The following is a 13,111-nucleotide window of genomic DNA, read 5'->3' on the forward strand; positions in this document are numbered from 1 at the left end:
AGGTATTACTTTTTCAGAGGGCTGGAGATGTAAACAGAAGATTAACTGATGGTAGAAGTTTTTTCAAATTTCTGCATTGCTCTTCACTTCAGACAAGGGTCAACCTGGTAAAAATGAGACTTTTCCAAGATCTGTGGAAGCCATTCATTCATTCTTGAGTTTATGCTCCTATTATTCAGTTCCCTGAAGTGTACAAAAACCCTCTTGTTATAACAAATAAAGGAAACCAAAAACCGCTATTACAGTTAATATTCAGGACTTTCAATATATCCCTATTTTAATATGAGGATGTCTTTCTGAAAACTTCCAGTCCTGTGAGTGGTTTTCCACAGGGAAGGGAGCTTCAACACAGATAAATGAAAGTTCAGTTCATGCTGGTCAGCATTTTTCTAGTGATACAGAAACAAGACACACACATTTTATAGCTCGGATACAGTTTTGAAAATAAAAGATATTCTTTTGTTCAAACAGCTTGGCGCACCACTGTAAGCAGGCATTAAAGAACAGTGAGCCCCTTTTTACCAACTGAAAAAGGTTCACTGCTTCTGCAATTTTCCCTATTACTTCCAAACCAGAACCCATTAAAAAACAACCAACCAAATAAAACTTGCATTAACAAAAACACAATGGGCTCAAAGTGAAGTCAAAACCCCAACAGTAACTAGCTTGGTCATTTTGTAGAATTCATTTTTGCTGCTTTCTGAACTGATATATTGATATATCCGAGTCTTAGCCTCTATTCTTAAGCAGAATCTTCCATTGACTTTAGCTCTATATAACACAGATTTTCTTGTCATTAAAAACGTTTTATTGGAAAAGTTAATGCAACCCCATTACAGTGGCATTACATAGCCTTTATGGTTTACAGCTTTATGTACAGAATTAATGTAGCATCTGCTAGTGACTCCTTCCTATTCTACTCCAGTTCTTGTCGAACCAAAGTACTGTACACACATCACAAACTCACCTGCCCACCATTCTGGTCATGTGAATCCCTTCTCCCTTTTCTCTCCAAGGGAAAATTATGGGAAGATTTTGTGGGTATTTTAAAATTTATAACATGATTGCTATACTACATGTGTTATAGAACACTTTACACTTGAATCAAAAAGTATCCATATTTGATCACTGAACCCTCCCTCCCACCCCTATTAGTTATATTCTAAAATGACTTTAAAATGGAGCACACAATCCTGGTTTTGTCCTAAAAATAGGTGTCTAATTGGTGTGACATTTCACACAGAACATTTCTATGCCCTGTATTTTCTAGGTAAGTTTTTATTTGGTTTTTCCTTTCATAAATTATTAACAGGAAGCCTCTGAACTTGAGACTGATTTTTTTCTTAGACGTCCTATTTTTTCATTGCTTATTGACACCTATGTAAAAACCAGTAGAGAAAAGATTTGCTGTACTGGAGACCTCTCAAAAATGTTAAGTTTAAGGCTGTTTGTGGTCATCATTCAAAAGACAGCCACAAATCTGCACGTGCACCTAGCTGATGTGGAAGGGACATGTATGCCTGACCGGCCATTCTTGGGATGGAGTGTGCAAACCTGAGGGGGTTGTTGCTGGAGGAGGGCAGGGATGACAGCTGGCACAACTAAACCAGACAGGCGTAAGAAGAGTGACCTGGGTTCAGCAACAAGGTGTCTGGGGGTATGGCACGGTGGGGACCACTCAAACCTGAATAAGATCCTCTGCACGTGAACCTTAGTAAAGAGCTATACGTTTGTCGGATGTAATCCTTTCTCTGTCTCAAAAAAACGTGGGGTGGCTGATGGATAAAAGGCTCCTCTGCAGCACTCCCACATGCCCAATATACCAATACAAAGGATAGCATGGCAATGGGGAACTGGAGGAATTGCTGCAAGTATCAGATTTCCAGGCCTTGTAACTCAGGACCTTTAAAAAAAAAATAATAATTAAGGTGGAAACTTACCTCTAAGGAAAGTATTATATGGTTCAGAGGGGAAAAAGGAATGAGGGGAGCTGGATTTCACTGACCCCATACCTTCACATTTCTAAAGGAAAAAATTCAGTTTACAAATAGACTCTGTACTAAAACTATATATATACATATTGCACAGAGAGAGGGAGAGAGCGTGTGCACGCCTCTAAGGTAAAAGATGTCCAAACAACAGTCAGCAAAAACTGAACACAAGGCAAACCAAATTCTTTAGATTAAAATAACCATGATAAGGTATCTTCAAGGCTCCTGATAAGTGTCCATTTACTATGAAAATGAGCTAAAAGATTCTAGAAATTGGAAGAAATGCTTGTACTGGGAACCAAAACTTGTGTTTTGATTGGTTAATGCTGAGACAATGAGGCTGTCTCCCCTTCCTGGAGACTGAGCAAGCTCTGCACAAACAACGGGAGAAGCGGAAACAAGTGGAATGAAACCATTCTGCCACTCATCTCTTGGGACCCACCATGACACAGCTGAGCCTTCATCATCCTAGTCCTGAAAGGAGCCTTAAGCAAATCAGATCAGAACAAGGAAATTGATATCACCACTTCCAGCAGCTGATCAGACTCTGGGCACCGCACACTACAAGCAAAGAAAGAAAAAGAAAAACAAAGCAGAGACAGAAGCTGCTTCTTCCTCCTTTTGCTGTTATTCTCTCACCATTTTTGTCTGCCTTCTGCATGAAAAAAAGTCAAACATCAACAGCAGCAACATGATCTGTAACATTCCCTACAAAAAGAGTGTCAGGAGGGTTTCTCCAAAACCCTTCCTATAAGCTTACTAGAAAAGGAACAGGATATTATTATTAACTCAGGCTTTCATTTTAAGAGTTAAAACTTCTGAAGTGTTTTCCTCCTTTTTCTGGATCATTAAAACCAGATTTTAAAACAAGGGATTTGTTAACAATCTCCTTCAGGGGCCCAAGACACCCTTGGCACAGAACAGGTTCTTATGAAGATACTTATGAAAAGCGACCACGAACTAACTTCCCATATTTTCTCGAATCCAAGGAAAAATGAAAAAACCCCCACCATCATCTTAGATTTGAGTACAGTCCAGGCCAGGAATATTCTCCAGCGGCATCTCCAACTCCAACCTCAACCTGGGGGAGCCACATAGTGAGAGCGGAGGCAGCCCACGGAGAGCCTGCACGGTACACAGCCCAGGGGCAGCATGAGGGAAGGTGATGGTGGTACAGGGATGGTGCAGGGAGGGAAGACTGCAAATGAAGGATGTCAGGGGAGACTACATAGCACAGGGTGGGAGAAGTACAGGAGGGACTGCACAGACATGGGAGTTTCTGTGACTCTGGCCCAACCCAGGGCTGGGGCTTGAACTGCTGCTGCCTCTTCTGCCTGCCCAGGCCTGGAGCCACCGCATGTTGTGAAGCCAGAGTCACTGCATAGGGTAAGTGGCAGAGGAGCGAGGTGAGGGGCAGGACAGGTGTCAAGGGGAGGCAACTAGCCATGGGACAGGCCTTAGGGTGGGGCTAAGACAACTAGAGAGGCAGGGGGGCATAGGGCAAGTTGCCCACTTCTACCAGTGCTGCTTTTTCTGCTGGTTGCCCTCCCAAGACTATTTCCCCCCTCACAGTGATGGTGGGGATGAATTGAAGATGACCTTGCAATCATTAGCTTCTATACATGAATAATTCTAACTAATTTATAATTTTCCATGTATAGAATCTAATTATTGGGGGGGGGGGGGAGAATTGTTTTAAATTCAAAGTTATTTGGGATTTAGGTAAATACAGTGTTCAGCTGGAATCTACCCATATACTGCTTTTTAATTTCTTCAAATATTTTTAAATCAGCAAATGATACTTGACCTGAGCCTACAAGAAGCTATACACCGTGACAAAACACAGGGATTGGCTTTACATGCCAAAAAAAGTCAAGCAGAAGTTTCATAGTCTATAGGATTTCTAGGGATCTATTAAGATAAGACAATATGGAAAGAGATAGCAGGAGCTGATGCATGGATGCCAATTTTCATTTTTGCTGGGGGGAGGGGAGGGGACTACAATGATGGGTGTGTGGAAAGCTTTACACATTTCAGGTGACAGCCCTCTTCCCAAGGGGAGCCAGGGCCCTTGTGACCCCACATCCTCAGCGCCTCCGAGCTGACATTCTTAGCAAGAGACATAACCGAAAACTCACAAAATCTAATCCTGACTTTCTGCATAGACTTGGAGAGAGAACCCTACCCATCTAAATATTTATCTGTATTGCAATTTTTTTATTAGCCTTCATTTGCATATAATTTTGGAGATGACCCAAATGATAAGTATTATTAAACACTTTCTCAAACTTACTGGCAAAAATATGGATAAATCATTGCAAAGTTAACTAAAATCCACATTTTCTCAGCCACAAAAATTCCATTCAAACAGTTTCCCAGGGAACAAAACCTAGTATACCTTTCAGGTCCCTCTCTAGGCTTTGTTATATCAAGTGCAATGCCCCCTCTCAGTGGCAGTGGTGCTCCTTTATGCTACAATGTTGTTCCCACCATCTAGCAGAAGGATGGCAGCATTCCAGCATGGGTGAAGCAATAATAGATAGCAATCTTGGTAGGAAGTTTCGTGATCCCTCCTGGGTAAAGAGTGCTGTTTTAATTTAGCTAAAACTTTTATTCCATGCATAGACAAAAGGGGTGTAATCTACAAAGCAGGGGTGTCAAACTTACCTGGCCCCGTAGGCTGGATGAGTAGCACTGGGCCAGTCTGGGGGCCGGATCAGGTCCCTACACTGCCCAACAACCCCCACTCCCTCCAGGCTGGATCCAGAGCAGCGGGACTGACCCCAGCTGGTCAGGATCCATATGCAGTGCAGGTCCTGGGATGCATGCCACAGATGGTGCCCACTGTAGCCAGTCCGGGACCCACACTGCACATGAGGTCCATCCTGGCTGGTCTAGAATCCATGCTGCACATAGCACCTGCTCCAGCCCGTCCATAATCTGCAGAGCAGTCCTGGACTAGACAGGGAGGGAGGAAAAATAGTCACTACATGCAGTCACCTGGAGTGGGTGCTATGGGACCACCTGGAGAGGGTGCACAAGTAGCACAAATCCTGCAGCAAGCACCACATATCACAGGCCCTCCACACAGGGCAAGTCCAGCAGCATGGGCATCACCTCAGGCCCAGGGGAAACCAACAGGGGCCAGGCAAAGGGGCTCCACAGGCCGGTTCTGGCTGTGGGCCATATCTTTACCACCCCTACTGTATAGAAAGCTGATTCCGTTCATCTCAATTAACTACTAAGTTGCACTTATACAGGAGTTTTCATGCAAAGAACTCAAAGCTAAAAAAATGCTGTTCTGATGTTCACTTAAACTGGGCACAGGCCAAGTACTTGATGACAGCTAGTAATGAAAAAAAGGCTAAAAGAAACACAAAATAGTAAGTGGATTTTTCAGCCATTCTAGTGCATCAGGTATTTTTCAAATACACTGCCTCTGTTTGTAATCTACTGTATTTTTTGAGGGCTGGGATCAATGAATGGGACATGAGCTAATCAGTGCCATACACCAGGATTTCTCTCTGCTTTGTTAAAGGGACCTGTAAAGCTAAACCCAGGCACATGAAAGCTTATTCTTTAATAACATCATTCAAACCAGCATATTTAAGGGTCTGTCAACATTTTTATTACCTACAGACTCAGAACTTTATAACTCAGTTGGAACCTTTCACACTAGCAATCACCAGATGCCAAACATAAAACAAAAATGAAAGCTTGGGGTTTTTTTTAACATTTTCTGCAAAAGCACAATTGCCGAGTAACTCACCAGTCCAGAATGATATTTGTGGAAACAGAGGCTTACATTTTGCGCTTAGAGTATAAAAGCTGTCATTAAGAAAAGCAACTCGTATATACCTAGAAGAAAAATTAGTTCCACCTCCTTTATGTAAGTCACTAGAGTAATTTATTTATGTTTTGTTTTAATTAACATTTTTAAGGGATCTATCAGCATTTAAAATATGAATTATTCTGTTACAATGATAAGAGCTTAAAAATGTACAGGAGCAACTCAGTCACCATTTACAGAATCAGGCTGTTCAAGAGACAAGTTTAGTAATCACTGTTGCCTTTTGTTCTGTGATCAAGGAGAGCCATCATTACCATGGCTTTTGCCATGGCCTCACAGTAGCTAGAAGACCTGACCAGAAGACAATATTAACAAACAATGGGTTTTGCTACCTAATGCTTACTATCCTGGAATCTCTGGTAAGCTATGCTCCTTAAATTCAGAAAGCACTTTATCTCCTGAAAGACTCGGTACTAAGATTCACTCAGTTCTGAGTCTTTGCTGGATAATGCTAGTGATAATTCATTTTTATGAATTCACCTATATTCATTTTTAGAAAATAGAGACAGTGCCGCTCATTCTTAGGAAAAACTCTCTTTTGCTTTGATGCCCAGAAAATAAAATGGTTAGACCGCTGCTGACCTATTTATTGCATCCTACCGCTTGCTCATACTTCCCCATCTGTCGAGTCACACACCGTCTCATCTTATATTTGGATGGTACATTCTTTTGGGCAGGGGCAGCCTTTTTGTTGTGTTCACACAATGGCATATACCACACATTTTTATTTAAGGCACAAGGCAAACCAGTCACAAAGATGTTCCACATACAATGTTTTAGCATGCCATAAACCAAATGAATGGATGGCTTGTTATAGTTTATGGTGTGCTTAAAATATTAACTGCACCATAAATTCAATGTCTGCCAGGGCCCCATGCATCAAACCATGAGGTCTAGGTCCGTGACTAGGACTTTTCAATGCTATAGTAATACAAGTGATAACGGTAAAAATGACTGAGAGCCTTGAGTGCCAGTCTAAGTCTATACACCAAACATTGAAGTCTTTATTATGCAAACACTTACGGACATGCTTAGCTTTCACAAAGGGATTATTCCTTTTATTCTTTTTCATTTGAACTGATCAACACACATGCAAAAGCTTAAACATATATGCATGTAACTTCTTTAGCTTTGGTGAAGAGTTTTTTGGGGCCAACTGTGTTTTTTCAAATTGCAATGTGGCACGGTACAGGGGTTAACACCATGAAACTTGGAAAAATAAGGAAATGCCATGAAGTGAATCATTTGGGAGCCTTCAGTATAGAATCTATTCTGAAAGGCAGTACTTCCTGTACTATGATTCCCCCTGATATCATAAGGATGCATTACTTCTACCACAAAAAGGAAAAATATGTAACATTCACTGAACCATGGACACCATTGCTTGAATGATCTCTTCCCTTTGTTTTCATACTTTATTCTTGCCTGAAGGGGTGAAAAAGCAAAAAACTACATATAGGCATACATCTTTTGGCACCTATGGAAGGGACTGAACCCTGGATTCACCAGTGTGTAGGAAGGAAACCATGATGAGCCATAGTCCAGGGCAGCAAGGCTCACACTGCTGCTTCTGAGCCACAAGTGACTCTTCAATGTACCACTGCAGCTCTTTACAGAAAAGGTTATCAAAGTGACTTTTTCTCACATGCATTTCCTACACTCATGAATAATGCAGCATCTGTGCTATCTATAGCTATCAGTCACGGTACAAGCACTACATTTTCTGGTAGCAAAATACTAGAAAGCAAACAGCATTGGAACCATTACTGACTAACCAGCCAGGATTTATTACCGTACTCCCACGTTTTCTGAATCCTGTATCATGCTTCCCGAATATCAGCCTTTATTTCAAAGAAAGAATGTCATGTATCCAACTGACATCCCAACAAGTAAGAATGAGATACCATTCAGTGTTTCTGTAACTTATTGTACCTGCTTGCCAAAACAGTATGTTTGCATACCGGACATACATTTGCTATTGGTTAGAAACCAGAATATACTAGTACATAAATTTAGTGAACACTAAAGAGACTTACCCCTTTTTAAGCATTTCCCCTGTTCGACTGCATGTTTTTTTCTTTTGAACTACTGTATGTTTCCCACAACAGACCTAGTGATGTATGTTCTTGGGACTCTTTGACTAGCACTGACTGGACAACGCTGGACAAGAATCACTGGTTTTAGAGTTAACCTCCGAGCCCGGGCTCACAGGCAGGCAAGGAAAGCACTATAATCTGGGAGCTAACTACATTTAGCTAAGCTGCTTTACCTCAGTTTAAAAAAAGTGAGTTTTGCTGTAAGGTGAAAGTGAGAAAAAGTGGTCATGAAGATGCAAATAACTAGGGCAGGAAGCTCTGGAGAAATATATGAGCCACTTGATACAGGTTATACTTTTTGAACTTCAATTTCTTGCTTATAAATAGAAGCACAGGACTGGAAGGCACCTACCATTAAGCTATTACGTCCCATCACAAGCTTTCACTGGGAACCAGGGGCATCTATACACACGGTCCTGGGTGGAGGGGGAAGCACTTTAATTGAAGCAACTACTGCAGTCACGTATATTCAGCATCCCATGCTTCTAAATGGTGACAGGGCACTTGAACTAAAGCTCATCAAACAGCACCTCGGACACCGTTTTGAAGCACGGAAACATGGAATATATGTGACAGAGGCTGCTGGAGTGCATTAACACGCTTTAGCAGACTTGACTAATTAGCACGCATTGGAGCAGATGTCCGGCACGCACATACGTGCTTCAGTTGTCCAAAAGCATGCCCTAAGGCAGTGGTCTCCAACTTTTTTATGGTGAAGATCACTTTTTGGCACCCCAGGATCTATGCTTCCCCCCATCCCACTGCCTGCCATTACATGAGTTTAGGCATGAGTTAAGCAAGGCTTGAACTCCTATGCTTGGAGCCATACAGTTATACAGCCTAACACTGCGCTACTGCAATTTTAAGGGGATGGTACTAAATACTGGCAGACAAACATAACTAATCCCAAATCCCTCCAGTCCCCAAAATTCCTATTAAAGCGAACAGACTTCTCTACGCCAGTGATTCTCAAAGACAGTGCTGCAGCACCCTGGGATATCCTCCCAAAGGTGCCACAGAGCACAGTGCAATATTAGCAGTTAGGTGTCCAAACACAATTTATAAGATAAACCCAGAGATTTCAAATAGGAATCCATAGTGTTAAAACATGTTTACCTGTTGTGGGTCTTTCTAATGTCTTTTAAAAAAAAAGAATTGCTTCTTTTTCCACAGTCAAAAAATGAGTCAACAGTGGGTTCTGGCATTCTCTCAAGGGTGCTTTTATTCTGAAGAGGGATGTCTTGAGTCGAACAAGGTTGAGAACCACTGCTTTATGCCCACGAACAAATCAAGAAAATGCTACATGTAAACTGAATCTCTCTTGCAATCTTTCCTTACTTGTTACTGCTGCATTTTGTAACACTACCATTCACTAATGTACTAGTGTTTAGTAATGCAAGGTGCTCACTGAGCACCTGGGGTAGGGGTGTGGTAGGGAGAACACCATTCTGCTTCCCCCACTGAGCAGCTTTCCTCTCCCCCCCACAATACACAGTGCAGCATTGCACTGCCCAGCCCCTGTGGCTGAGCAGAGACCATATAAAAGGTCCAGGAAGGGGAGAAGGAAGCACTGACCATCCCCCAGGAGCACTGAGGAGGGGAAAAGGGAGCACACCACTCCATTTGCTCCACTCACACCCCAGATATACTGATCAGCAGGTGTGGCACTGCCCTGCCTGACTCCTGTGGCCATACAGGGCAGCACAGGGCCCTCACTATGCCCTAATTATACTACTGATGGAGCTCAACAAAACCTTTACAGCCAAGTCACATCCAGGAAGGTTCACTGTACTGCAAGATATTTACCTAACAAATAAATGTGCAGCTGCCATGGTTTTTACTAGGATGACTTGCATCAGTCTTTTACAACTGCATTCTAAAGAACAAATAAATAGCTGAGGCTTACAAAGCAGATACAACTGTGCTTTATGTATGACATCATGACATTAGTAGCTATTCATTTTATAAAGGTCAAATGAAATGAAACATTAAAAAAATAAAATTGATGCTTTGTATACCCTTACACATAAGTACGTTTTAAGATAAACTCGAAGACCAACAGACATCATTTCAGGCTCTTACTTTTCTGGGTTTCCAATATAATTACTAAAGACACTGCTAGCCCCCTAAAGCAGAACAGATACTGCACTGCTGACACTGCTCTAGGTGGCAGAGACATCAACAAATATTAGCTGAAAAGCAAGGGCATGAACTCTGCTATCAGTAGCTAAGCAGCTTCAAACATTTATTCTGCATTAGCCCTTATCTATTAGCAAAAGCTTTTCAGGGGAAAAAAAAACTGTTCATATATCCATTACCAAAACATTTCCCACACCTCCTTGATATCAAAACTGAAACCATTTTGCACACTGTAACAGGTGCCCTGGCTCCTGCTTTTACCCTGCTCTTTAGCAATGTAAACATCTAGGATGGATTGAAATACCAGACAGATGTCAAAACAAAGTAAGTTTACTATAAAAAAGGAGCAAGCATACTAGGGTGCTAATTAGACCTGGACCAGAGATGGGAAAGACAAAAGGGAAAAGGACAGTGGAGGTCATGTCAGGACATCTAGAGACCCTGATGCCTTATATAGGTCTATATATACACTGCACAGGACACAGGACCTTAAGCATCAGCACTGATACTTTTACTAAAATATTTACCATCTTTAAACTGGTTTGTAAAATAATTTTACTTATACAAAACCACAGATCTATCTAAAGTTATACAACAGGTTAGTACAGGAGGCCATGCCACATTGAAAATGGGCAACTAGTATCACAGACAGAACTTGAAGGGCTCCATAGATAAGAAAACACTATTAAACTATTCTAAAACACAGTTTAACAGTAATGGCCATGAATGCAGTACAGTTTGCTTCATCCAGAATATTATCAGCAGCTTTTTTATGTTTAGAAATTCCCTGCGATTATATCAAGACCAGCAAGATGGACATGACCATCATCATTATATACCTCAGTGTTTAAGTGGAGAAGACCTTTGGCATTTTTAATAAGTGGGCACCAAATTGATTTTTTTTACAAGCCAAAACAGGGGTGACAATGAATCTTGCTGGACACTCTGCTCCCAAGCTGCTAACCACAAGAGACAGTGGTAGCAGGAAAAAAGATACTGTATTTACTTGAATAGAAGGTGACCCTGAATATAAAGACAACCCCCCAAATAATTAGATTCTCTATATGGAAAATGTATAAGTCTGTTATAGTTTTCCAGGTGTAGAATCTAATTATTAGAGTTCTGCCTTGAATTTGTCCCCCTCCCACTGCTACAGCAGGGAAAAAATAAATCTGGGGGGTCAGGTAGCCCTTTTCTTTCTGCTTCCCCCCCAACTTTTTCTCCTGGCAGCCCCTTCCCTCTCTTCTTACTGTCAGACCCTGTTCTCCCTGAGAATACTGAAGTGAGGAACAAATTTAAAAACAATAACCCTGAAATTAAACCTGGCTGTAACAATTTGCATATACTACCCATGCACTTAGTTTATCCAGAATTGATGCATGTTACCTTTTTTTTGAAACTGTTGCAAAGTTTTAGCACAGGTACTCTATAAACATACTTCTGAGAAGTACTTTGGCACATACTTCTACATAGCACAAACTATGCATGAAAATCGTGCAAAGCCAAAGGCTCGCGATTTACTACATAGTTTATTGCACTGGGCCCCACCAAAGTCAACAGCATTTCAAGTAATGATGACCACACAGCTCAGTACTCCAGATGCACACCACAAAAAAGCCATGGGCTAATTAGCCCCCATTCATGCCTGCAACCAGGTATTCATGTCATGAGTCCTACAAGGCTCCAAAAAATGAACATGCAGATGAGATGCAAGGCAACCTGGTCTAGTTTCACCTCATGGAAGGTGGGACCACAGGAATATGTACCAGGTTGAAAGAAGGGCCAATGGAGAGATTCTGGGTGTACTATATGCAGTGTTGTGGCCCACCATGACTAGAAAGAGAGTCAGCAATGAAGGGGACCATGGTTAGTGGGCATTACCACGTGTCTGATTCAGATGAGCTGCATTGACCTGTTCTTGTGGTAGGTTCCCACCAGCATCTCAGCTTTTTGGCTAAGATCAGGCATTTTTGGCACCAAGGGAATGGTGTAAGGGCTGGCTCTGGGCCTCCCAGTGCCAGTCTAGTACCACCAGGCCTGGTAATTGTTCCCTGTGGAGGCTGGGGAACTCCCTTCTTGTCAGTGCAGAGACAGAAAAGGATCTTGGAATCACTATTAATGCCAAAATGAACATGGGCCAGCAGTGTGGGGATGCAGTCAGGAAGGCCAACCATACCTTGTCATACATCCACAGATGCATCTCAAGCAGGTCCAAGGAGGTGATCCTCCCCCTCTATGCAGCACTGATCAGACCACAGCTGGAGTACTGTGTCCAGTTCCGGATGCCGCACTTCAAGAAGGATGTGGACAACATGGAGGGGGTCCAGAGGAGGCCACTCGCATGATCAGGAGGCAGCAGGGCAGACCCTACGAGGAGAGGCTACGGGACCTGAACCTGTTCAGCCTCCACAACTGAAGGAGGGGGGGATCTAGTGGCTGTTTACAAACTAGTCAGAAGGGACCAGCAGGCACTGGGGGAGTCCCTGTTCCCCCGAGCACTACCAGGAGTGACTAGAAATAACAGTCACAAGGTGGCAGAGGGTAGATTCAGACTAGACATCAGGAGGCTCTACTTCACTGTCAGGGCAGCTAGGATCTGGAACCCGCTTCCAAGAGAAGTGGTGCTGGCTCCTACCCTGGGGGTCTTTAAGAGGAGGCTGGATGAACACCTTGCTGGGGTCATTTGACCCCAGTACCTTTTCCTACCATGGCAGGGGGTCGGACTTGATGATCTGCTCAGGGCCCTTCCAACCCGACCAACTATGAAACTATGAACACCCGCCTGTATTTTTCTAAGAGCCACACAAAGAAAAAGGGTTCCACCATCAGCAGGTTTTCCCAAGGTGGGCCACATGTTTTATAGTCATGCTGAGTGTTGCCTGTATTTAATCAACTTCATAGTTGATTTCCATTGCTGAGCACATGCTGCTTTTGGCTGCAGTTTAACAACAGACAATGTATTTAACATGATTTTACTGTATCCAAGTAAGGCAGATGAATTTTCCCCCAGGCCAAAAGGGGGAGAACTTCATATT

The 13,111-nt window shown here is 42.5% G+C and overlaps 1 protein-coding gene across 6 annotated transcripts in view; it reads right to left on the reverse strand.

Annotated features, from left to right (window-relative positions):
- Nucleotides 1-13,111, reverse strand: part of PTK2 (protein tyrosine kinase 2) — a 347,400-nt gene that overhangs the window by 310,981 nt on the left and 23,308 nt on the right. The window lies entirely within an intron of this gene.

Source organism: Crocodylus siamensis, chromosome 3 (assembly GCF_052110815.1).
Source record: "Crocodylus siamensis isolate JL-2025a chromosome 3, ASM5211081v1, whole genome shotgun sequence".
NCBI classification, from domain to species: Eukaryota; Metazoa; Chordata; order Crocodylia; family Crocodylidae; genus Crocodylus; species Crocodylus siamensis.